Source organism: Cryptomeria japonica, chromosome 11 (genome assembly GCF_030272615.1).
Source record: "Cryptomeria japonica chromosome 11, Sugi_1.0, whole genome shotgun sequence".
NCBI lineage: Eukaryota > Viridiplantae > Streptophyta > Pinopsida > Cupressales > Cupressaceae > Cryptomeria > Cryptomeria japonica.
Window position 1 is genome coordinate 233,440,537 of NC_081415.1, and position 26,924 is coordinate 233,467,460.

The 26,924-nt window shown below is 31.3% G+C and overlaps 1 long non-coding RNA gene across 1 annotated transcript; it reads left to right on the top strand.

Moving 5' to 3' along the window:
• Positions 1 to 9,143: 9,143 nt before the first annotated feature.
• LOC131859771 (uncharacterized) lies at positions 9,144 to 9,860 on the top strand. Its single transcript, XR_009359350.1, has 3 exons — positions 9,144 to 9,318; positions 9,413 to 9,693; positions 9,782 to 9,860. It is a non-coding gene; the product is annotated as an uncharacterized LOC131859771 (long non-coding RNA).
• Positions 9,861 to 26,924: the final 17,064 nt, after the last annotated feature.

Here is a 26,924-nt window from a genome sequence, read left to right on the forward strand (position 1 = left end):
TCTAATCCTAATTGAACTATAATCCTAACGGTATTTGTAATAGCAATTCTCAATCAAACTAGTACATATAAATGTAGTAAATAAATCAAACTAGTACATATAAATGTAGTAAATAAATAAGGTTTAGGAAAGCTATTAATTTATAAATTTATGTAAACAATTTTTTTTTTCCAATTTAGAATAGTATAACTCTTCTAAAATTTAATATTTTTTTTGAGAATGTGATTAATGAACAAATCATAAATTATACTTAAATATTATAATTTTTTTTAAAACAATTTACAAAATATAATGAAGTGAGAACAATTTTTATTTATATTACATTGTATTAATATTCATTATATTATTTTTTTACTCATATTCATTTTATTATTTTTTTTAAAATTATTATTTTGTATCTTACATTAATATTTATTCAATGAAATGATCTTCAATCTTAGCATAATCAAATATTATATTTTATTTATACTAGCTTATATATATTTAATAATATATATAGAATAAGCCGAGAGATATCCTTCTAGAGGCACCTATTTTTTATTAATTTATCAATATTAAAGTGCAATAGGCGCCTCGAGAAGGATATCTCTCTACTTATTCTATATATATTGTTAAATATATATAAGCTAGTAGCAGTAACAATGTGAATTGAAAGACATGACATAAATTAATTTCAAATTATATATTGTTGTATAGCTATGTATTTTGGATTTGTACAGTTTTAGATTTAGGATTTCATTTCGTTCAATTCTAGATTTAGAATTATAGCTAGGATTGGAATCAATAGAGTATGCCTAATTCAATTAGGATTAGGGTTCATTTTGGCTTACTATTAGGGTTAGGATTTGATTTGGTTTAAAATAGTAGGCCTAATTGAATAAGGAATAGGGTTCATTTTGTCTTGCTATTAGGGTTAGGGTTAGGGTTATAGTTAGGGTTTATATAATTGTTGGGGTTAGGTTAATATTTAGGGTTTGGATTTACATAATGTTTAGTGTTACAGCTAGTGTGAAGATTGTGATTAGGCTAGGATTTAGGGCTATGGTTAGGATTATGTGTAGGGCTATGGTTTATATCATAGGGCTATGATCGAGGGTTAGGATTATAGTTAGGGTTTACATCATTGTTAGGGTTAGGTTAATGATTAGGGTTTGGATTTACTTCATGATTAGGATTAGGGATAGGGTTAAGATTGTGGTTAGGCTTTGGATTTATCATTATGGTGAGGATTATGTCTAGGGTTAAGGTTAGAGTTAGGATTATAGTTAGGGTTTACATCATTGTTACAGCTAGGTTAATGGTTAGGGTTTAGATTTACATCATGGTAAGGGTTAAGGTTCTAGTTAGGCTTAATTTTTAGGTATATGGTTAGGATTATCTCTATGATTAGAGTTTATATCATAAGGTTAGGGTTACAATTATGGTTAGGGTTAGGGTTAAGGGTTAGGTTTAGGATTATAGTTAGGGTTTAAATTATTTTTAGGGTTAGGTTAATGGTTAGGGTTTGGATTTACATCATGTTTAGTGTTATAGTTAATTTTAAGATTGTGGTTAGGCTTTGGATTTAGGGTTATGGTTAAGATTATGTGTACAGTTAGGACCTTTATATCATAGGGCTAGCGTTAGGGTTATGGGTTAGGGTTAGGATTATAGGTAGGGTTTACATCATTGTTAGGGTTAGTTTAATCATTAGGGTTTGGATTTACATCATGATCAGGGTTAGGGTTAAGATTATGGTTAGGATTAGGATTTACATTTATGGTTAGTTTTATGTTTAGGGTTACAATTTATAGATCACAGTGTTAGGGTGAGGGTTAGCACAATGGTTAGGGTTATGGTTAAGTTTAAGATTGTGGTTAGGCTTAATATTTAGAATTATGGTTAGGATTATGTCTAGGGTTAGGATTTATATCATAGGATTAGGGTTAGGGTTAGGATTATAGATAGATTTTACATCAGTGTTAGGGTTAGGTTAATATTTAGAGTCAGGGTTAGGGTTAGGGTTAAGACTGTGTTTAGGCTTTAGATTTATGGTTATGGTTAGGATTATGTGTAGGGTTAGGATGCATATCATAGGGTTATATTTAGGGTTAAGGGTCAGGGTTATGGTTATAGTTATGGTTTGTATCACTTTTAGGGTTAGGTTAATGCTTATTGTTAGGATTGAAGTAAGGGTTTATATCATTGTTAGTATTATGTTAATGGTTAGGGTTTGGATTTAGGGTTTAAAGTTAGAGTTAGGGTTACGATTGTTGTTAGGCTTAGGATTTAGTATTATTGTTATGATTATTTCTAGGTTTAGCGTTTATATCTTGGAATTAGGATTAGGGTTAGGATTAGGATTTATGATTATGGCTAGTTTTACATTTAGGGTTAGGGTTTATATCATAACATTAGGGTTAGGATTAGCATCAGGGTTAGGGTTATGCTTAAGTTTATGATTGTGCTTGAAAGGCTTAATATTTGGAATTATGGTTAGGGTTATGTATATGGCTAGGGTTTATATCATAGGGTTAGGGCTAGGGTTAACAGTTAGGGTTATGATTATAGATAGATATTACATCATTCTTAGGTTTAGGTTAATGGTTAGGGTTAGGGTTAGGGTCAAGGTCAAGATTGTGTTTAGGCTTATTATTTAAGGTTATGGTTAGGATTATGTGTAGGGCTAGGGTTTATATAATAGGGTTAGACTTAGGGTTAGGGGTTAGGGTTAGGGTTGGGCTTAGGGTTAGGGGTTAGGGTTATAGTTGTGTTTTGCATCACTTTCAGGGTTAGGTTAATGGTTAGGGTTAAGGCTAGGGTTAGGGTTAAGATTGTGGTTATGCTTAGGATTTAGGGTTATGTTTAGGATTATGTCTAGGGTTAGGGTTAATATCATAGGGTTAAGGTTAGGATTATGCTTATGGTTTATATAATTGTTAGGGTTAATTTAATGGGTACGGTTTGTAGTTACAACATGGTTAGGGTTAGGGTTTGGCTAATGGTTATGGTTTATATCACTTTTACGGTTAGGTTAATGGTTAGGGTTAGGATTGTAGTGAGGGTTTACATCATTGTTAGGCTTACGTTAATGGTTAGGTTTTGGATTTAGGGTTTAAGGTTAGGGTTAGGGTTAAGATTGTTGTTAGGGTTAGGATTTAATGTTATTGTTATGATTATCTCTAGGCTTAGGGTTTATATCATGGGATTAGGATCAAGGTTAGGATTAAAATTTACAATTATGGTTAATTTTATGTTTAGGGGTAGGGTTTATATAAAAATATTAGGGTTAGGGTTTATATTAGAGGGTTAGAGTTAGGGTTAAGGGTTAGAGTTAGGATTATAGTTAGGGTTTACATCATTGTTAAGGTTGGGCTAATGGTTGGGATTTAGATTTATATCATGGTTAGGATTAAGGTTAGGGAAAGGGTTCACATTATGGTTAGGCTTAGGATTTAGGATTAAATTTAGAACTGTGTCTAGGGTTAGGGTTAATATTAATACTTATGGTTATGGTTTGGATTTATATTTATGGTTTGCATCACTTTTAGGGTTAGGTTAATGGTTAGGGTTAGGATTGCAGTAAGGGTTTACATCATTGTTAGGGTTAGGTTAATGGTTAGGTTTTTGATTTAGGGTTAAGGTTAGGGTTAGGTTTACAATTTATAGATAGTTAGGGTTATAGTTAGGGTTTACATCATTGTTAGGGTTTGGATTTACATCATGATTAGGGTTAGGATTAAGGTTGTGGTTAGGATTGGGATTTATGATTATGGTTAGTTTTATGTCTAGGGTTAGGGTTTATGTCATAGGGTTAGGGTTAGGATTGCAAAATTAAATTAAATTAATTTTGATAATCACATATTTAAATTCTATTTTGATAATCATTTAAATAAAATGATTACATTTCTCTTTTTACTTCCTTAAACATTATGGATTTTTACATAGTAGTGTTAGTATCAAGGTCAAGGTTTCAATTAGAATAACTGTTGTTAATTTTAGAATCAATGGTAGGGTTAAAATTAGTTTTAGTCAGAAATTGGGTTAGGGTTACAATTAAGATTACTATTAATTTGAGAATTGAAGTAATAATTATTAAAATAAGTATGGACTTTTATAAAATCAAATTAATTGTAAATCAACAATAAATATAAAAGAGCATACTTATTTTATGTTTTAAGAATAGATTTATTGTATTTTATGCTAACCTATATGAATTTCTTTTAAAAATGTTAGATAAATTTTATTATAATAATCATGCATCCTTGCCTTCAACTTTATTTTAAATTGATTCAAATTGTAAGTAGAATACTATTTTGATTTACAATTATGCATGTTTTATGATTAGGGTTAGGGTTAATTGTAGGGTTGGGTTCAATTATGATTAGATTATGCTTATGGTTAGGTATGGGGTTTCAACTAAGTTTATGATAATACTTGAGATTAGGTATGGGGTTTAAATTTTGAACTAATTATAAAGACTAAAATATTGATATAATATAATAAGTGGTGTCTTCCAAACCATTACACTTTATATAAATAATTAAATTAATTTTATTTTGATGATGGCATATTTAACTTAATTCTATTTTGATAATCATTTAAATAAAATTATTACATTTCTCTTTTTACTTTCTTAAACATTATGGACTTTTACATATTAGTGTTAGTATCAAGGGTTAAAATTAGTTTTAGTTAGAACTCTGGTTAGGGTTACAATTAAGATTAATTCAAATTGTAAGTAGAATACTATTTTGATTGACAATTAATTTGATTAGATCCTCAATAGTCCATTAATAATTTTTTTATTTTCCATTAATAATTTTATTTTTTTTATTTATTTATTTATTTGAACTATCTAAAAAGTGCCTAAAATTCTTCCTGTTTTATGATTAGGGTTATGGTATTGGGTTTCAACTAAGTCTATGATAATACCTAAGATTAGTATGGGGTTTAAATTTTGAACCCCATTATTACATTTCTCTTTTTACTTTCTTAAACATTATGGACTTTTACATATTAGGGTTAAAATTAGTTTTAGTTAAAACTCTGGTTGGGGTTACAATTAAGATTACTATTAATTGAAATTTAATTCAAATTGTAAGTAGAATACTATTTTGATTGACAATTAATTTGATTAGATGGTCAATAGTCCATTAATAATTTTTTTATTTTTCATTAATAATTATTTTATTTTATTTTATATTTTTAATTTGAACTATCTAAAAAGTGCCTAAAATTCTTCCTGTTTTATGATTAGGGTTATGGTATGGGGTTTCAACTAAGTCTATGATAATACTTGAGATTAGGTATGGGGTTTAAATTTTGAACTAAGTATAAAGACTAAAATCTTGATATAATATAATAAGGGTGTCTTCCAAACCATTACACCTTATATAAAGAATTATATTAGTTTTAATTTTAGGGAAAGGGTTATAATATAATAATGATTAAAATAAGTATAATCTTTTATAATGTTAGTGTTGATTTTAGAATTAAGAATAGACTTATTATGTTTTATGCTTTTTTTTTATTTTAAAAACATTAGATAAATTTTATTATAATAATAATTCATCCTTTCCTTCAACTTTATTTTAAATTAATATGTAAGAAGTATCAATCATATAAGACTTCTCAAATTGTAAATAGAATACTATTTTGATTTACAATTGATTTGATTAGCTCCTTAATACACCATTAATAATTTTTTAATTTAATTTAATTTTTTTCATTTGAACTATCTAAAAAGTGTCCAAAATTCTCCACCCTTAGCAACCTCATTAGCAAGTGGGTGCAGAGGAAGCAAACTTATCATCCAAAACAATTTCATCAAACTTTTCTCTCTATGAATATGACTAATGATATAGATATAAAAAATAAAAAATAAATGAAATGGTTGTTAACCCTAACCATATTGATAATTCAAATTTTACTAAACCTTAACCCTAATTAATACCTAATCATAATCTTATTTAAAACATAACAAATTAAACCTCACCCTTTTAAATTTATAAAATCTATTTTAACCAACATTTAAATATAATATATAACTAAATTATTTTTTATTCCTCATTTTCATAACTTCAACCTAGTTTCAAAACTTATTTAAAAAACTATTATGTTTTTCTATGTCTAAAGCTTCCAAACTGATAAAAAAACCATTATATTATTTATGACGCCAGATGTTTATCATATGAACCAAATGATGAACATAAAAAATAAATAAATAAACCACTGAATGAACATTGCAATATATGATTTCATGGTACAAATTCATTTTACTATATGATTTCAACTATGCAACAAATGAGCCTTAGAATCAATTGGCAACAACACTATATAATATAATAATAAAAATTAAGTGAGAACGTCTTGTTGGATGCTTCCTGCACGCTTAACATAACAAAGGCTGGGGCGTGGTTTCCATCTCCCACGCTACATGGGAGGAGAGACTCCTCATGCATGTGGAGAGCCTCCCCACCTGCATAAATTATGCAGGTGCAGTTTGTAATAAGTTTTTTAATGTGGATATATGAAACACGGAGAAATACATGTGAATTATCTAGCTATGGTTTGCAGGAATATATTTACATGAACTACAATTTGTTGTTTGTCACAATAATGAAAGTTTCGATCACCAAATGTCCTTATTTTATATATATGATGTAACACAAATGATAGCCTATCATATAAGTGCAATAGACTATTCGTGGAAGCATACACAAACTTGTGAGTTGTTTAATAGAATGCCTCAATGAAATCTGCTTTCATGGAAGACCACAATTGTAGTATATGCTTAAAATGTATTTGTTTTAGAAACCTCCACACAAATTTGAAGTAGTCAGCATTTCCGAGAATCCTTCACGGTCTATATAAATGTGTGAGCCTTGCAATAAGGCATATGAGTTCATGGAGGCATAGATGAACACCATGGTGCCCTTTTCCAGGGAAACTTAATTTGTTGGGCACCAAGATTGATAAAAAGCTTGAGGATTGGTAAGGGAGGTTGAGACCAACCCAACCTCGAAAATATTTGGCTGGGTAGACTCTTTACCCCACACAAATCATACTCTTGAAATCATAAAACAAATATCAACATTGATGACTCCAACTATACAAAACGATCAAATGATTCATCCACATGAAATAATTTATGAAGTATTGCAATGGAGAAATATACGATGGCTATTCGAAGAGAAACATCATATATAAAGTATTTAGAAAGGATAAAAAATGATAGGTATAGCCTGAGGAAATATCAAATACCTCTATCTGAAAAGGATGTTGAAGTTGGAGACCCTCTCTGTTATTCTAATAGAGTCTAGTTTCTGAGAAAACTGAGAGTCAAAAACTAAATTCTATTAAAATAAAGTCACATACCTGTTTTTCTGTGTAATTGATCCCTTCTCTGAAATTCACAATATTATATTATATTATATTATATTATATATTAATCATATATTATATAGTATATTAATCTTATATTTATCCCTCAAATTTAACGCATAAATTTGCTGCCATTGTAGAAGCCTCTCGGCTTATTTATAAAAATATTAATTTTATATTATTAATGTAAAATTATTAGATTATTATTTTTTATTATTAGATTATTATTTTTTATTATTCTAATTACTAATATATTATATTATTGATTTATTATATTATTATCAATATTAAAATTTCAATTATTAGAATATTTATATTTAAAACATTATATTACTATTTTATAATTTTTATGACTATAATAATAATGTTTTATATTACATTATGCTATTATTCTTTACATCATTAAATTAAAACATAATAAATATTATTTCACCTTATGCACATCTTTTCAATTTATTATTATTAAAATATTAAGATTTAAATGCAAACTCTAAATAATTTGTTAAATGATTTTGTAGATAATTCAAGTTAAATATTTATTTGGTGGATGTGTAAAATAAATTTGATAAGAAAAATTAAACATACTAATACCTAAAAACTTGCCTAAACCATATGACAATTTGAAAAATAAAAATATTAAGCCAAGCAAGTGATAAGAATTGCAATTCATTGTATATTGAGATTTAGTTTAGTGCTCATTGGTCTAAGACATGCATTATATTTTTTTAAGTGCTAAAATGTCTTTTTATTGTTTACACAAAATTTTCTTACAAAATATCTACTTCTTGTTTTTATTAAGGTAATATATGTAACATTGATTCTCTTTAGTGTAAAATCAAGCATTTGTGCTATGCATTTTCTAGTTTAATATATATATATATATATATAATTTAATTTAATTTTTATATAAGCTTGAATAATTCTAATAAAGTAAAATATATATTTTTTAAATTATACACTTATATCTTTATAATTAAATTATCTTTTACATTGTAATGCCTCTATTTGCATCTTTGAGATGTGTGATCCATGGTTTAGCTTCATTGTTTCCTTTATAATTTTTGGTTACCACTTCTATTCTTGCTAAGTGATACATTTGGACCACACTATTGGAATCCTAATTTGTTTGCAAAATTTAAGGTTTCTTAAATTAAAAAAATCATTATAATTCTAAATTCAAGTAGAGCTTAATATTTCAAAATTTTGCACTCTATGTGGGATTAAAATGTGGCTCCCACAAGAGTAGAGCCCAACATGTCCGGCTTGCCTAATGACATTGCAATATTGATTTTTTAAGTTAAACACAAGAAGAAAACTAAAATCAATTACAAGGAAAACTTCATTTGACATTTTAAATAAAATATTATATTCAACCCGTTCTTTACCCAACCTTCATGGGAGTAACTTCAACGATCGGGATGATTTTAAATTTTCCCACGATACACAATGTCACAATGTCGGGCTGACTTAAATCACACACACTAAGCTTTGACTGCTTAGGTGATGATGTGGGGCCCTCTTGAATCTGTTCCGTTCCTCAACCTATTTCCGTTTCTTAAACGTTTGCCGTTGCAGTCAGCAGTGGCCGTTACAGACAGCGTCAACAGTTCCCGCGCATGAGGGAAGTCAAATTCAAATTCACTGTTCCCGCGCATAAGGAAATTCAAACTCAAATTCATTGTTCCCGCGTTGCTGGCGGAAGTTTGGTGGATGTCTTGAAATGTTTGATAACAATGGACATATGCTCCAGGCAAAATATGCATATGAAAATTGTGCGATTTGTTGTTGACTTCCACATTGAAAGAGACTTCCTCTTCAGATCTTTTGCATCCTGGTTATCTACTTCATTGAAAACAAGCAAGGATATAATGAAGTCGGCTGTATTGTTTATTGTGCTTTTGAATTTGTGCATGTATACGACAATGTGGGCAATTGAACATGAAATCCTCACAGGTAATATTCACTTTCAGATTATATCTAGCTTCTCTTTAAATTGTATAAAGATATATTTCATTAAAAAAATATCAATTTTGGAGTCCACTTGCAGTGCTGGGAACTCCACTACCCAACCTATAGTGGGCGGTCTACTTTCTGATGGCCTCACTCTCTTGGCCATGGGGTAGGCTAAATTTGGGAAGAGTTTAAACAGACAGGTTATTTGTTATTTGTTGCATATTAAATCTTATTCATCATAATTGTAAGTTGTTCACTTTCAACATTAATAGTTTGATTTTACTTAAAACTCACTGGAATGACTAATATCGAGTCTACACTTCATGCAAATTGGTGCGGAAGGAAATCCATTTGCACAGTTGAAACTCGCGTCTGGTAAGCCCTTCATTTTATATTACATACAATGAGGAATGCCATTGGTGGTTGTAGCTTTCATTTACTCTGTGTTTGAATGTTTGTGCAGAAAATGGTGGAGTCATTTGCAACTGCGGTATATACTCCAGGGTTGTCATTCAATTGCATCGCTGGATACAACGTACGAGGGTATCATATTGAAAAGTGTTTACTTCAATGGTTACCCATTCTTGCAACCATTGTTTTACATTCCCAAAAATCAAATGATAGATCTATTTGAAGTTTCCTTCAACAATTTTTTAAGATCATCAGAAATGTTGTTGCTTTATTATTTTATTTGTCTCAACTTGGATTTTTATAGCTTCTATTGGTGGAAAATTCTTCAAACCATGTGGAAACTGTTAATTTAATAAATATAATAAAAGAATTGTTATGCTTTTATTTTTATTTTTTTGTTTTGATGTAATTCATTTATATTTCAATCTTAATATGATTATGAAGAGATTTCAAGGGTGATGTTTTTTTCAGTAATTGTTTAATTTTTTTACATAATAAATATGAGATCAGTTTATATTGAAGGTTAAATATTTATAATAAGTAATAAAAATATTTGTAAGTATTTTAAAATTTAAAAAAAAATCCTCATGCACTATTTTTATTTTAAGATGTTGATATAATTCGGTTTTAATAATAACATTGATGGCCATCAACAATATTTCTTGAATGTTTTCATTTTTTTTCTTAATTTCTATTATTACACTAGGAAGCAACTTCCATGCATATATGATATAGGTTTCGAAAAGTTGATTTGTAAACCTTGTGTTTGTAAATCTCAAATTTGTAACTATTTCAAGATCTAATGAAGTGTATCATAAATTTTTTAGCTTCACCACCTTCAATACATATTTACATGGATTTATGGAAGAAAAATGGATCACAAGTTATCACTTCTTCCAAATACAAAAAAAATGCTCTTTATTTTAAATAAAATACAATTATTTCATATCACTTTTCATGTATTGATATTCTTAAAAAGACACTATGGAGTAAACATAGATATAGCTACATGTAATCATTGTTTACCATGCTATTTCCATGTTAGAGAAGTCAACATCAAGCACAAAAGCCATTAAATTAAATGATGTCTTACAAATCATTAATTATGATTACATGTTTATCACATGTTTGTACACATGGGATTGTTTGATATAATCCATGGTAAAATCATGAAGGATACATTGTTTAAATTAGGGAAAATAAAATGCAATAAAGTTCTAGATTTAGAGTTGAGGTCATTTTAATTTATCTTTAAGTCAATTTTATTGGTGGTGATGGAATGAAGTAGGTATATATAGGATTCATGTATTTCACTTAAATCTTCTAGCAATCAAATGTCTTCATAATTTTTTTGCAAAAAGCTAAATGATAGAATTAAGTATATACGCTTTTTTAATCTGAAAACCTTGATAGTTTTTTTGTTGAAGAAATAAATATTAAAAAAAAATCTAAATCAAATGTAATAAGTAATACACCCATATAACTTAAATCTATTAACAAGAAGCTACATACTAGAAAATAGATTTAGAAATATTTAAGTGTTTAAGATTATAGAGGTAAGCTTATATTTTGACTCAAAAAATTAAAATATCTTAATCTCCCTTGACCTTATCATCTTTCTCACCCCATGCTTGATGGAGACCCAACCATAGATTGTTAACCCATTCATGTTCACTTTACTTGTAATCCTAATACTCTCCAATTTTCCTAGCTCCATCTATTAACTCGCCTTTATTACTTGACCATAACATTTACCCTCTTTTTCTACTACACCTTTCCACATGCTTAACCATCACATTCAACCTATTTTCCAAATTGATCTACTCAAGTATCTTATAGAAAGGAATTCCCAACAAGATGCATGGCTAAATTGTTCAAGATATTTAGTAATTTTGGCATTGCTTATGTGGATTGAATAGAAATTAAAGAATAGATTTTAACTATCTTGCCCCTACCATAAAGACAATGCTCACACAAAATAAATTGCAACTCACATTAATGATTTTCCTTGTCGATAGCATATAAGTAATTAAGGATCGACTAAGATATAAAATTAAAAAGAAATAATTCCAAATTACTCGTTTATAAAAAGGGTTGACTAGATGATAGGTTTTAAGGCAACGATAACCAAACCTTACCTTCATGTTGCGCTTGATGGAGAGAGGCATCCCTTACCAAATGAAGGAGTGTGACTCCCTCCACTAAGGGAGATATAAAAAGAGAGAAATCACATTTGAGGGAGGTATCAATTGGAAAATTGTAAAATTCAAAAATCAAGTGGGAACCAGGATATAAATTACATATATGAGATAAATATTGATTGCAAATAATGAGTAATAATTAGAAATCAAATGTTAAGAATAATCTTAGATTTTAATATGTTAAGAATAAATAGTGCCTTGCAATTGGTAATGTTATTATTAAATAATATTTGTAAATTAATTGCATTCTTCAACTTAAGTTGGAATTGTTGTTTTAGGGAAAAAATCAAGAATGACCTAAGAAGGAACATTGCATTAGCTAATTAGCTAGTCAAAGAATAATCAATTTTGTATATTGAGAAATTGGGATGATAAACTATTGTAAAACCAACAAAGATGCAACCACATAAAAACCCTAGTTCTACAATAAAAAAATCCACCATACACCAATGAAGAAGCTAAAACATGCAAACCAACAAAATAGAAAGATTATACCATTTGCATGCTTGGTAGGGTTTGATCTCCATTGTTTCCTATCTCCATCGATCTTGTCTGATATGGTTTCTTTGAGATTTTATGTGTGCACAAGAGTTCAACAAAGAATAAATTATGGTTGTGTAGATGCTCAAGAGTGATTGATCACATGAGCTAGATATATGAATTAGTAAGTTAGGGTTGTAAAGGGATGAATGAATCCTCTTATACAGAGAACACCTTAGAAAATGGAGGGATGGGATGAAAAGGTGCAAAGATAAATGGTCAGCTAGGATTAAAGGGTAGGTGGAGAAAATGATAAAATATTAAGAAGGTGGTTAAAGGTAAATTAAGAGATGAATGACAAGTGTCATGGAGGGAAAAAGCTAAATGAATTAATTAAATAAATAAAGATCTATTTAATTAATAGAGAAAGTGGGGCTAATAAAATAAATAAAATATTTATTTAATTTAGGGAAACGCTAGAAGACTATAAGTGAATTAATCAAATAAATAAATAAAATTATTTAATTAGGACATGACAATTTTAGGTGTCTACAAATTTCAACACTAATCTGGATTGATCATAGACTTTCCTAAGGAGCCCATATTGACTCTTTATGATTCTCCACCTAGAATCTCTACCTTTTTTGTAGCCTCCCCTAATCCATTATTTTCTTACCAATCCTCCTACACTTGACACTTCTACCACTTTTTAACCCATTGCAGTGAGACCTTACTATTCCTACCTAATACCAATCCTAATCATATCTAAATCCTCTAGCCCATTATTATCCACTACTACCTCAATCTCCTCACAAGCCCTAGTTTTCTCTGAGATGACCGTCATACGAGTTTAGATGTTCTACCTCCTCTTCTAGTAGAAGAATTTTATCCTTTGACATGCCAAGCTCTATCCCACCTATTTTCTTTCTATAAAAGTGATCCCATCTACTCTTATTAACACAATTTTAAGGATGCCTTCCTACATATCATGAACTCACTCGATCATGAACATAGAAAATGGAGAACCAAGAGGAGGAGAGAACCAAATGAAAGAAGTAATATAAAGAAGAAAAATACCTTAATTGCCAAAAGGAGCACACTTAACAATTTACCATTATCAAAGGCTCAAGAAAAAAAAGTACAATATCCTTTAGGCTCAAAACCTTACAATATCAAGGATTCACATGTAGATCTTCTCACACCAATTCATATGAGTTAAATACATTTATGGTTAGATTAAAAGAAAATGTGTAGATAAAAGAAAGAAATAATGTCATGGTCAACATCATGGCTTACACCAAATGGGTATTAATTATAATCACAAAAAAAATCCTCATACCAACATGCTATCACAAGTTTGGTCACTCCTCATGGAATTGGATTCTCTTTTGAAAGTTGGTTCATGATACTATATTTCATTGTTATATTGGTGTGGGAAGATCATGTTTGAATTTGATGTGGGAAGTTCCATTTTGATTTATATTGGCTATCACCAACAACAACTACCTCTGTCAACTCGGGAGGGACAAAACGTTAATGGTGGCATGACCACTTGCATCCTTAATGCTATATTTTTCCTTATCCTTTTCCCTACCTCATTAGGCACTCAACTCTAAGGAGTTAAATTTACCTACAAATCCCATATGAAGATATTAACCTTTCATTGACAATAAATCAAATTCTTGATTGAGCCTACACATATTTTAGAGTTTATTGGCCTATGCAGTCCTCTCTTATCATTTTGGAGAATGAAGCCAAATTTGAAGTGCTTTTAAATTGGGTAACTTATGGGTATCCAACGGAGGAAAACTTAACTCATGGGTATCCAACGAAGGAAAACTATCATCATTTAAACGCGTCTCATCAAATGATTCCTTTACCATACATCATATACATTGAATTACCAATAAGCACCTACAAACATTTCTTCTTAGGAATTATCTTAAATTGTACAAGATAATAGATCTTTGACTTAATGTCTTACAAGGTGTTAAGTACAATATCACCTCATGTTTTTTCATTGATGATCTATTGAAATACATAGTGGGCCCACTTAAAATGTCATGTCATGACTTGGGGATCTTGTTATTGCATGGACCATGTAGAAACTTGTCAATTGCTCAAGAGGATCAATGAAAATGCTAATCATTGTTTCAAGGGGCCCATTGTATTGTTGTATATAAATGATTAGCTTATCATAGAAAAAAGATAACATAACTTATTCAAACAAAAGAACTATGCAAAATGGGAAGAGTAATTGTAAGCATCCCTCTCCCACTTCTCACCAGTAAAAAATCTTTCCATTTACTTGAAGTGTTCCTAATCTTAGTAAATTGAATTAAACCAACTATTTGTGTGAATTAATAATATATTGATATAGATAGGCAAAATAAATATATTAATTTTCCTTTGCGTAGATGTAACCAAAATTCATGGTTTGAAGGAGAATCTAAGAATTCTTGGTGAAACATAAAAAATACTAGTACAAGTTGACTAGAATAACAACTCACATTTCTTATCTATGAATATCAACATAATTCACTAGGTATTAAGGAAAGTACTATGCATGTTCAATGCACCATTAAAAATAATACTACACATGTATGGCTATGATTGCAAGAATATCTAAAAATATGGAATAAGTTAAGGGCATTAGCAATGTTAGTTTATGCCAAAAGGAAATGTTTTTTATAGAGTGTTATGATTGGGACATATATTCAAAAGTTAGTACATGTATTCTCATTTAATTGTGTTTTCACTTTGATGGGAATGCCTTAATGACATGTAGCATTCTCTTATTTTAAGCTTGGTTCATTACTAGATTCTTATTAATATCCATTTGCATCATTTTCCATACATTCAACATTTTCTCATCATTTTTGCCCCTTTATTGACATTTAATTCCATATATTCTCCCCCTTGCTCAAATTTAACATTCTATCCTAAATTTCATCTTTTAGTAGAAAAACAAAGATAATTTCATATTACATAAAGAAACTCAGTTTCTTTACAATCAACTCATGTCCCACTCTCTAAATATTCGTAACACCACAAATATATAGTTCAATTCAAAGGAAAAACAACTGTACATTTTCAATAATTTTACATTTGATTCACTATTTTGAGGCTAAACTGATGAGCATGTAGCTCATGCATGATAGATTGAATATTTTAATTATAGTTTCAATTCTTCCTTTCCAATCTTGTAGAAAATATTGTTAAGCTAATTCTTCCACGATATTAATATAAATTTGATATCAACTATTACAAATAATTTAGATATAGTTGTATTACTTGACGGGTTGTTTGAGTTCACTTTGATGGTGAGACCAAGAGATATTGAAATCCACTAATGTTAATTGTAATATCTTTTTGATCCATTCACTTGGCACCATAAAAGAAAGAATTGTCAAAACAATTAAGATTTGAGACTTTAATTGAATTATCTTTCTATTTTGGAAAAAGTTATTAGGGCTATTAACACACAATATGAACTTGAATAAACATATAATAATACAAGTAGAGTTTGTATCTTTTCCTATGAGAGAATATGGGTTTTGTCTTTTAATTCATAGCTCTTTATGAATGTTGTATTAGATATCTGTACAGGAAAATTCTTTAACCTCTCGTGATACTCTCTCTTAGAAAATAAATCTTAGAGGCTAGATACAAAACCTAACATGGGTCTTATTTTTCATTTAGATTATTTGTAGGACAAACAAGTTACCCTTTGTGATCATAAAAGTTGCGAAAATACATCCGTTTAAGAAAAAAACATCTCCAAAAAACAAAAAACTCATGTCTATATTTGTCTGTTGCTACACTTGAAAAATAATATGAAGTCTTTAATAAAAAACTAACACACTTAAAGACATAAGGTATCCATTTAGACAAAAAAAGACGAAATCCTAATAAAATTGTTTTGAAATTAACAATGTCATTTTCTCTCCATACAAAATGCCTTTTCACTCCAATTATCTAGGAGTATGAGAAGCATAACATAAATTTAATTAGCAAACAAAATATATTATATGCATGGCTAATAATTTTTGTACTGTAGGAAGAGATAATAAGGTAAAATGGGTATAGACATACTTGTATGTATAATTCAAAATTGTTTTCATTTTCTTCAAAATGCCTATCGATTCCAAGAGGATGTTGGGGAAGGTTGCAGAGACTGAGCTTAGACCTGCCAATTTTATTTGCTCGAAGGCTTCAACAAAACCATTTTGTGCTGATCCTGCAATGGTAGCATTCCATGAGGCCATATTTCTTTCAGGTTTTTTGGTCGAACAGTTCACGTGCCTTGTCTACTATGCTTTCACTTTTTGCATACACGCCAACCAGAGAAGTGGCAACTGCAACATCTGACAAAATTAACTAATGCAACTACAATATCTGACAAAATTTACCGAATTTATTTTAATTAAAAATCCAACTCAAACACCTTTCCCGCCCAGTGGTGGAAGTTTAGTGGGTGTTGTAAACTGTCCACAAGAAACAGTGAATTTGAATTTGATTTTCATCATACGCGGGAACTGTTGACGCTGACTGTAATGGTCACTGCTGACTGCGACAGTGACCGTTTAGAGAACGGAAATGGGTTCAGGAACGGAATAGGTTCAACGGGCCCCACATCACCACCTAAGTAGTCAAAGCTTAGTGTGTGTGATTTAAGGGTAGCCCGCAATGTCAGCCCGGTAGACAGTAAGCAACCTGGTTTGAGGAAAAAAAAAAGGATATATAAAATTGTGCTCCAAATTTAATAAGGCAGCCTTAGGGTTCATTGTTCTGCTCCGAGCTTTAACTTGTGAAAAAGGGAGACCCATCCAAATATAATGAAGGGAGAGTTTTTGGGAATAGCAATGAAAATCAATTGAATAAATTTTAATGACCTATTATCATCATGATAAATGTTTTTACATGGAGCTATTTTTTACAAGCGAAGAAATAGGAAGAGGAATTTATTATTCAATATGACACTAACCAAGTGAGTTTTGTAAAGAATCGGCAAAAGAATGATAGAGGACTTTGCCGGATATTGTAAGATGAAGAAATGTAGAAACGACATGTGCACTGAAGACATAACGCCTCGAAGAGATGTCAACTCGTGGCTACAGCATGTTCATCAAAGTATAATGAATATTTACAAAATAAATTTGTTGAAAAGATTTTAAGCAGCTTTCGAGTAAAAGCAATGAACAGGTATAGAGCCAGATTATACATCTTTGCCAGTATTCTCCTGCCTAAGGCAAATGGGAGGATTCGAACACACTTTATGAGAGTTCATGGACATCCATTGAGGCATATCGATGGAAATTATTAGTTCCGGCCCCGCCCCCCTGGAGGGTCTGCATTAAACGGTTATTACACATGATCTGAACAACCAATAGCATTGCTTAGTTTTCCCTGTGCAAAACTTTAATTCCATATTTCCTACAGAAATGTGATCGGGCTTTAGCGACTGTCTGGCACATGTGTGTTTTGGCAGGGTCTCGTTGGAGGATGCAGAGGCAAATAGGAAGGAGGCAAAAACCAAAATCTTGTGATTACCGTTTCTGGAGGACGCTGGACACAGCTGGCAATTACGGTATATCCATCTGCAGGTGGCATTTATAGAGCAGTTCACGTGCCTGGTCTTTGTTGTAACATTTTGCATAGATGCGAGGGTGTGAGGGAGCTCATAGATTGAAGGATTCTGTTTACTATGAACTGTGCTCATTTTCGTCCAATAGCTGTACAAATTGTCCCAAGGATTTAATGGCGTTGGTTAGAAAATCAGAGAGTTTCAGATGCCTAAATCATTCATCTCATGGCACAATGCATGGCACGATCAAGTCTTGTTTTAGGCTGATCTGTTGACAACTTCTTTCAGATTCTTTTGATGGTTTTGAGGCTGATGTTGATGGAAATGGTTGTATTCCCTTTGATAAACCCAGCAGCTCTAAGAAGGTTTGTAAAAGCAAGGGATCTCGTGTCCTCTACTTTGATGGATGCCTAGATTCTGGGGATGAAAACCACCGCTTGGTTTCCAATGGTGGCACTGTATGTAGTTTGGCAAATAAAGGCCTACATGATCTTTCACAAGCTCTGATGTGGGCTGAAGAAACTCCACTGAAACATCAGTACAAAATCCCACTAGCACCCTGACTTGAAATTTTGATATCATAAGGATATGATATTGAAACATGCTCAGTCATCTAGTGGGCTCAAATGGCTCATTATTTTGTTTGAGACAATTGCATGCATGAACAGACCTCCAACACTGCCATTCTTAGAACTAAACCAATCCACAACCACCTTTGCAGCACTGGGCAGGAACTACGCTGCCCTACAGCACTTGTTATAACTGCAGACACCGTGATAGATATGAATAAGAGTTTAGAAACAAAGTGTGGGAATATGATTTTCAGAAATTAAGGTTTGAAATTGCAGCTTTTCCCTGAGCAATGAAAGCTTTAAAACAGGAATGCACATTCATCAAAGGATGGAGGATTTTATTAAGATTTGTACAGAATCGATTTGTTGAAAGGCTTTAGAAACTTTCAAGCAAAAGCAATTAAAAGGTGTAAAACCTAATTCAGCAACCATTGCCGGCATATTCCCAGTCAGCACCAAATGGAGCCGATGGAACGGGTTATGAATATCCACAAAGCGTTTTACCAGATGCTGAAGTTACAAACACCGTATCAATATGTGGAAGTGCAATAGGAGCATGTGAAAAATTTACAGCTGAGTATAAAACAAATATGTTAAAACTTTTCGATACTCTCAAGCAAATTATAGTGCACAGATGTAGAAGCCGAATTTCACAAGACGAGAACCGTGGGAGAGGTAGTAAAGGACATAATATTGGGAAATGTTGAAATAAATATACTCGCAAAATGTGTGGTCATGCAAAATGATGATGGCAAGCTTTAGGGTTACCAAAGTGTAAGGAAAGAGGGCAACGAGGATATTTTTGGCACAAAATTAGAGGAGATTATCAATTTGGCAAATTATTATAAAAATGGAAATTTAAAATCTATATGTTGCGAATTATTAAATATTTGGCAAGGGGTTAATTGTATTAAATAAACATTTGATTACAAGGATGAACATGGAAGGAAGAAAAATTCAAGTAAAGGGTAATTTACATTTGAGTTGATATGAAAGGGAAATTTATCTCCACTTGGAAGAAAAATCTTTCTTTTATCAAATAAAGAATGTAATGCATTGCATCTTATGCCTAAAATAGTAAAGAAGAAGTTACAATAATAATGTTAAGGTGAAGTATTGCAAAGGCAAATCTTTTTAGTCAAGGTGAAAACGTTTCACGGAAATAATTACCTGGTAAATCTACAATCACATTGCTAGAGATTTTTTTACCAGCAAGGTGAACATGGTGAATTACAAAATTAATGATCAACATTAGAGGTGAAGGTGTATCACAAGGAGAGAATGCATTCATAAGAGATAAAGCAAGTAATTGAAAGTAAAATGATTGTTTAATCATAAACTATTATTCACATAAGGTCAAAAGGGATTTAATTTTTATCATTAAGGTGTTGCATATGAAAGGTATCCATTATAAAGTGCTTATTCATAGGAGCACAAAATAAAGATTAAAATAGTAATAATAAGTTAAATAAATCAAGTAGTTGTGTCTTAGTTTTCAATGCTCCCTTAATGTTATAAAAGGGAAATCAAGACTGGGGGAATAAAGGATTAATATTTTAAGAAATAGCTTTTAGTAGGAAGAAAAGATGTAAATACATGAAATACAATACAATATTAGTGTTCTTGGAATTCTGTGGCAGTGGATTATTTTCTATGATTTCAGTTTCTTTGTAATATTAGTTCAAGAGATTAAGAGTTGTTTACATTCTTGCATGGTATGTTGATCTCTCTATTTTGGTTTGAATATCAAGGATAAGTATGATCATTTAAAGAAGGATTTCTTTATATAATTTATTTAGTTGGTCCTTTCAAAGAGAGGTTAAATTCAAATAGGCAAGTTATAATAGTAGAAGATAGTTCAATTGTGTTAATAGAATCAAACAGTTGACACAACTACACAAGTGGTAGATGTAAAAATTATCTTGGAGAGGTATACATTAAGCTTTCAACAAGAAATGACTCTATTGCCCAAGGAAGGATAAGGCACTCATCATTTGAAAGAATAAATTCTAAAAACATTATTATTATCTGTTAGTTGGCCATAATTGATTGTTGAACATGAGCATAAGGCTTGGCATACCTTTAGGGTTTGGGAACCTTCAATTTTGAGCTCCAACACACCCATATGTTTGAGATGTGGATTCCTTCATGTGACGGTTGCTGGTGTTTTATATATTTATATTCATTATGTCATGAGGCATCTACAATGACATCAAAATGTCTGTAAACAAAAATCCATTTTTGAAACAATTTCGCATGCAAATGACAAGTAAATGCATGAAATATCCCATCTAATAATATTTTGTGAACGTGTTATTTTATTACATATATTTTTTAAATATAAGTATACTAGTTATTTATTTTAATGCTTTATTTTAGTGTTGTACTTAATAATATTCATGTGTTGATAAAATGTGACCTTGATTTTTTTATGTTCAATTTTTATGATTTATAAATATATGAATGTATGGATGTTTGATTTTATATTTTATTTTGTTATACCCCATTGGGTGATTATGTTGTGCTTTGGATATGTATGCATGAAGCATGTACCCTTGACATGTGTTGAATGGTTACACGTATATGATTATTTATCCATTTGAATGCATAGGTATGATTTATTTCCCCAATGGTGGTTATATAAGATACGTCACACTAAGACATCTGTTGTGGTCCAGACCCTATTATACTTGATCCAAGCATTATTGCTGATGTATTTGGCTGGTGTTGACCAAGATATGGGTTAGCTATTATTATGCTCAATTATATTCCAGCAGTGTGCTATTATTAACTTATTGGGCTACCTATCCTTTTGAAATTTTTGTAGTCCATTACCTCAAGGACATAATTAATTGTGTTTTTGATTAAAATTGAAATGATGTGATGTAGATACAATTAAACTTTATTTATGCTTCTCCTTGTTATTGATATTTACTTAGTTTATGGGACTCTTATTAGAACTTTTTAATTTCTTTTTCTAAATTTCATCAAAGTTTTGATTTATAAGTTTACAACTGTTAAATGATGCCTTCTTTATATTTTGTAAATTGTTGGCATAAGTGTCGTAATATATAATATGCAAACTATAATACTTTAGGGGGGTCCCTAGCAAGTTATACAGGGGAGTAGTTGCAGTAGGGAATCTTATTGTATAGATGAGGGTAGAAAATGGGACCAATATGGGATAGTAAAAAATCCATTTCCCCTAGATTTATGTGATTTGTTTAGAGGACCTTTCTTTTAGAGGCTATCTCCTTATAGATATAATGTCCTTGTAGAAGGGGCCTTGAGACCTTCTTTCCTTATAATCATGGTATCTATGGATGTTCATCATTGTCAATCCTAATGTGTAAGCCTCATGTTGTCAATAGTGTGTTGTTATTATGATGTTTTTTCTAAAAACAAGTTATTGTGATGTGGAGATGGTCACAAGTGGATATTTCTATAACTCTTTGAGATGTGATCTGATATGAGCATATAAATGCTTTTTTAGGGGGTAATCCACCAATAATGGGTCACAAGTACATCTTGATTTTTGCTTGAAATCACATATTTTTTAGAGAATATAATGATTCAAGCCTAGAGTGGTCCCATTTGAAATAATTAATTAAAGAGAGTTAGATGAAACCCTCTTAGAGAAATCTCCTTTTGATAGAACCCCTCTAGTCTTAAATCATACCCACAATGGTGATGAAATAGCTCTGATCCCAGGCAAAAAACTAAGAGGGGGGGTGAAGCAGTTGTCTCACAAACTTACACAAATTAAAATTATTCTTAGATCTGATTAATAAACATGAAAGTATTAATTAACAATACATCAAGAACACACATAACACCAAGATTTTTGACGTGGAAAACTCAATCAAGGGAAAAACCATGGTGGGAAATTACCCACAATATGATGATACTCTATTATAAGTATATGAAATATTACAATGTGGAATGCACATGCATTCAAGCACATTGGCTAGAGCTCGCTACTCAAAAACAAGAAAGGGCTACAATCTAGGGAAGACTCACTATCTTACAAATAGATTCGGAACACATCTGGAAGATCATGAATTGATAGAATAACATCTCCTAATGCCCGGTTACAATTCTAGTTAAGCACATAAAAAATTATCACTCTTCTTCTCTACCTCCAAAAGATGTATGCATTATTCGCTCATATACATTTCTGATTCTCATCCATACACACTTGCACACTCAATTACAAAGATTACATTTATTTATACATGACATCAACCTTGTCAAGATCATCAAGGATGGCTTAACACTCGTCACCTAATTACAAAAATATAATCACATGCAGTACATTAACACATGCGGACCAAGAAATATCGGCTAAGACATAGAACAGATCCATATCACATGCTTCAAATGCGAAACACCTCCAAGAATTATGCATCAAGCATCTGCAACATGCTACAAACATATGGTCAACCAAAACAATGATGAAAACTAATACACTAGAGAAAATCATCAATCACATGCACAACGATCAATGTGGACCACCCAGTCAAAAGGCACAAGATCTAGAAATATCCACAAGCATCATGAATTACCACCACAACATCCATAACAACTCAAATTACTAGAATCACGTCATCATTATACCAAACTTCAAGAACACTAATTGCAATGACTGACAACCTGGAAAAATAACTTGCGGAGCTCCAAAACATGAACCACTTGAATTTAAGAAACACATGAATGTCCCAAACATTCCTCCAAATCCGCAGATCAAGATATTGCAATGTGGAGCAATGCAGATTAAAATATCGACACTCTGCCACCACTGAAGAACAGAAAAACCAGTCACAACATAGATAACAATAACTCACACAAATCTTCATGTGGACCCCTGAAAAATTGCACTAAATCATCTATACACAACCCTTTGCAAACTATTTAATCTACAAACTTTGATCATCAACATGTTGAACAAATCAACTCATTGATCTCACTACATCACTGTCACAGACAAAGAAATCCCCTCAAACATACAATAAATGGAGTCTCCTCTACACCTATCAAAATGTTGGCAAAAAACCACTTGTAGTTTACCTTTTTGGGGGTCAACTTAAATCATTTAGAAATTTTGTTTTGTAAACATGTGGTACTTATTATAAGCTTTCCAAAAAATATAATTTTAAATTTATTTAATTTTATTAATATATTTATTTTTTATTTCCAATGAATGTATGATTTTTATTGAACATTAAGGTCTTTGTAGCCATTAGGTTTTCATAGTCCATGATAGTATGATTTGAGCTTCTCGATTTGACTATATGGATGAGATAAATGATATGTACATAGTTAAATACATAATCTCAAACCAAATTAAGGTCTTTGTTTAACACATGTGGAAAAATAGGAAAATAGAGAAAAAAATTGTACAAAATATCTTTTCCCTAGTTATTGATATCCTTATTTCAACACAAAAAGAATAAGTTAATTCAAATATAAATAAAAAATGTTATCCATGCAATAGACACCTTAGTTGAAATTACTTTGACCTAAAAAAATAACTAAATTTTAATATATATGCAACAAAAAATTATGAAAAAATATCCATATACTAGATATTGGTGTGACAAATCTATATTTTAAAAAATTGAATTTTATTCTTTCTATAAGAAATGTTTTTTATTAGATAAGTAGGGAGGAGGCCCTGATCCAATTACAAAACAATGGAGGAAAGAAACAACAAAGAAACCATCAACACATCATAGACATTTAACCAACCCAAAGATAGTCAATCAAAGACATGACCATCCAAAACCAACAATCCTCATATAGCAATATCCAACTTATCAATTTATAAGTTCCAACAATCACTAAACCTAAAAGCAAGTAAAGAAATATTAACTATATACCAAATCCTTTAAGTAATTAACATATACCACCAATAAAAAATCAAGCATGTGTGATGGAAAGGCTGAGCAGGAGTAGGGGAGGAGCTAGGGTTTTAGTTGAGGTTGTAGAGGAATCTAATTATAGTGGTGATGATGGAGAGGTTGATCCTTGGCTTTTTCAAACTCTCTTTGAGATGATGTTGTGCCTTGCTTTGTTGGCATGCAGTGTGTTTTGGGGTTTCCCTTGTTAGTGGATGCAACCTGTATTTTGTATTTTTGGTGAATGGTTGGGTAGCTGGTAGGATGTGTAGTCTACCTTGTGCTTTGTTTCCCTTTGGTTCAGTTCTGGTGGATGGCCTTGTGTGGGGTATTCCTCATGATGGCTTCATGGGTTTTGGGTGCTTCTCTTCCCTAAAATTTTTGTTTCTTTGGTGCGTTGGTGAGCTGCAGTGTTTGGATCGACTTCGAGTGGATGTCTTTGTGTTTTGTGTCTCATATGCCATGGGCTTATTTTGTTCAAGGGATAGTGATTTTGCTTGGATATCTCATCAAATTTGTTTGTTCCCCTCTAGTTTGTGACTTAAATAGTTACCCCTTTGGGGTTTGGATCCTTTTTGGTAGCCTTTTGGACTCTTTAGTCTCCAAGGGGATTTGATTTTTGCCTATTTTGTAGATCTTGCTCTTTTCTAGTTCCAATTTTTTCTTATGGGGTTATTTTGTTGTTGCTTTGGTTCACATCCTTTTTTCACCATTTATGATGAAGAGCCTACTAATGAGAATGGTCAAGGTTTGGTTGTCCTTCCCTCTTTTTTTCCTCTACAAGTCCTATTGAGGTGGAGAGTGGTTAGGTGGGTGAAGTTGGAAGGAGTTTATGGGGGCTTTTGTTGCTTTGTTTCTTATGGATGATTGCCTTGCTACTTTCATCACCATGCTTATGTTCTTCTATCATTTTTCTCCTATGTAGGTGGAGAATCTGGTGGAGCTTTCTTGGTTGGTGTATGATTGGTTTGTGCTCTGGCACCTTTTTAAGGTTCTGGGAGCCTTTCTAAAACACAATATTCCAACAAAATGGTTATCTTTTTATCTTTTACCTCAGAAGTGGTGGGGTTGAACTGTGTTTGGCTTGTTCAACTATTGGTCTATTTATCTTCAATTCCTTTTGAGGTGAGTCCTTTTCCTATTCACATGGAGAGGAGTTGACTTTTAGATGGATAGTCTTTAGTGATTTCAGATTGATGATTTTGGGAGCCAAGTCAAATCCCAATATGAAGGTTTGGGGAGCCTTTCAAAACCCCCTGGTTCTAGATTATTTATTTAAGCCTCTCTTCACAACTCTGGTTGTTAAGATTTTGGGATCCTTACTAAAACCAATGATCAGGTTATGGGTGCCTGGAAAAACCCTTGAATCTTGATGCAGGTTAAGCGAGCCTTGATAAAAACCCTTGGATCTTCTTATGTTGACATATCTTGGATGATGGATTATACCTAGTGGGTGGCCTTGCTTGGTGTCTTCCATCTTGCTAATGTTTGGATTTCAGTTGGCTACTATTAATCTATGTTTATATCTTTTTGCAACAGTCTTCTTGTGGGTTATAGATGCCTATTCATTCCAAAGGGTTCACAATCCCTCGAAAACCTATTGTATGGGGTTTCGGGTCCCCTCAGAACCTATTTTATCTCTAATTACAAACATATACCACCAATAATAGTCCATATAAATTATCAATAACAACTTCATAGTCTTAAAAGGGAGACCAAGCACCACGACCATAAAAAACTAGGAACCAAATAAAAAAGCAAGTTATTTTTAGGGATAGATATTAAGTCCCCATTTGTCTAAATATCAACAAGTGCCTCCTTCCAATTGCCATCATCACTATTCTTTGAACCATCCACCTATATGTGTCCAATTTGTCCATGCTTCTTGAGTTGTTTCCTCAATTTGGTATTCCCTTTAGAGGTACCCATAATGGCATTCTTCATAAGACCATTAGTAATGTTGATAATAGACAACAAGGATTTCTGATGCTCCTTTATATACTATTTAATGTCAAACCCATCCATGCGGGTTTCCAAAAGAAACAAATGATTATTAGTACTCATATTAATTATCATATAGCTGGCAAAATACCCATGGAGTTACCATTACAAATCAACATCCACCTCAATCTATGCATTATTAATATTTTCCACTTGTAATTCATTAGATGTAGTCTTTTCTATATTTGGTAGGACATTAATTTGTTAGCATTATGTTGTGTGTTGTCATTGATGTCAAACCTTGTGGTCCGAATTAGGTCTGGATGTGGTACATTGAGAAGAAGTATTTGAATAAGGCGTGTTTAGCATTTGGAGGTTTCTCAGATTTACCAGATGTTTTGGCTTTTTAGAAGATGTTATTGAGTGCTATTTTTGGGTCTGAATTGGTCTGAAACTTGAGGTGTTTGGACCAGACATTGAAGTTATATAATAGTAGTTATATGGCATGTGGTTAATG